Source organism: Oncorhynchus gorbuscha, unplaced genomic scaffold (genome assembly GCF_021184085.1).
Source record: "Oncorhynchus gorbuscha isolate QuinsamMale2020 ecotype Even-year unplaced genomic scaffold, OgorEven_v1.0 Un_scaffold_542, whole genome shotgun sequence".
Taxonomy (NCBI): domain Eukaryota; kingdom Metazoa; phylum Chordata; class Actinopteri; order Salmoniformes; family Salmonidae; genus Oncorhynchus; species Oncorhynchus gorbuscha.
The window spans coordinates 94,661-96,044 of record NW_025745369.1 but is presented as its reverse complement, the minus strand read 5'-3'; positions in this window follow the sequence as shown (position 1 = coordinate 96,044).

Here is a 1,384-nt window from a genome sequence, read left to right as displayed (position 1 = left end):
CTCTCCTTTCAGGTCCCACCTCACCTAGACCCTCTCCTTTCAGGTCCCACCTCACCTAGACCCTCTCCTTTCAGGTTCCATCTCACCTCGACCCTCTCCTTTCAGGTTCCACCTCACCTAGACCCTTTCAGGTTCCATCTCACCTAGACCCTCTCCTTTCAGGTTCCACCTCACCTAGACCCTCTCCTTTCAGGTTCCACCTCACCTAGACCCTTTCAGGTTCCATCTCACCTAGACCCTCTCCTTTCAGGTTCCACCTCACCTAGACCCTCTCCTTTCAGGTTCCACCTCACCTAAACCCTCTCCTTTCAGGTTCCACCTCACCTAGACCCTCTCCTTTCAGGTTCCACCTCACCTAGACCCTCTCCTTTCAGGTTCCACCTCACCTAGACACTCTCCTTTCAGGTTCCACCTCACCTAGACCCTTTCAGGTTCCATCTCACCTAGACCCTCTCCTTTCAGGTTCCACCTCACCTAGACCCTCTCCTTTCAGGTTCTACCTCACCTAGACCCTCTCCTTTCAGGTTCCACCTCATCTAGACCCTCTCCTTTCAGGTTCCACTTCATCTAGACCCTCTCCTTTCAGGTCCCACCTCACCTAGACCCTTTCAGGTTCCACCTCACCTAGACCCTCTCCTTTCAGGTTCCACCTCACCTAGACCCTCTCCTTTCAGGTTCCACCTCACCTAGATCCTCTCCTTTCAGGTTCCACCTCACCTAGATCCTCTCCTTTCAGGTCCCACCTCACCTAGACCCTCTCCTTTCAGGATAATTATTCTAAATGTTTTTTTGTCAGGTTTGATGTTGCAAGACAGAATATTCTGCCTGTGACGACTGAGATTAATAGGCTTGTGGTCACGCGTCTATTTTTATCAACGATGACAAATTCATCTTGTTGTTGACATTACTTTCTCCTAGCCGGAGGCTACTGGGTGGTTTGATGGAGGATGCTGGGTAGTTTTGATGGAGGCTGCTGGGTAGTTTTGATGGAGGCTACTGGGTAGTTTTGATGGAGGCTGCTGGGTAGTTTTGATGGAGGCTGCTGGGTAGTTTTGATGGAGGCTACTGGGTAGTTTTGATGGAGGCTGCTGGGTAGTTTTGATGGAGGCTACTGGGTAGTTTTGATGGAGGCTGCTGGGTAGTTTTGATGGAGGCTGCTGGGTGGTTTTGATGGAGGCTGCTGGATAGTTTTGATGGAGGCTGCTGGGTAGTTTTGATGGAGGCTACTGGGTAGTTTTAATGGAGGCTGCTGGGTAGTTTTGATGGAGGCTGCTGGGTGGTTTTGATGGAGGCTGCTGGGTGGTTTTGATGGAGGCTACTGGGTAGTTTTGATGGAGGCTGCTGGGTAGTTTTGATGGAGGCTGCTGGGTAGTTTTGATGGAGG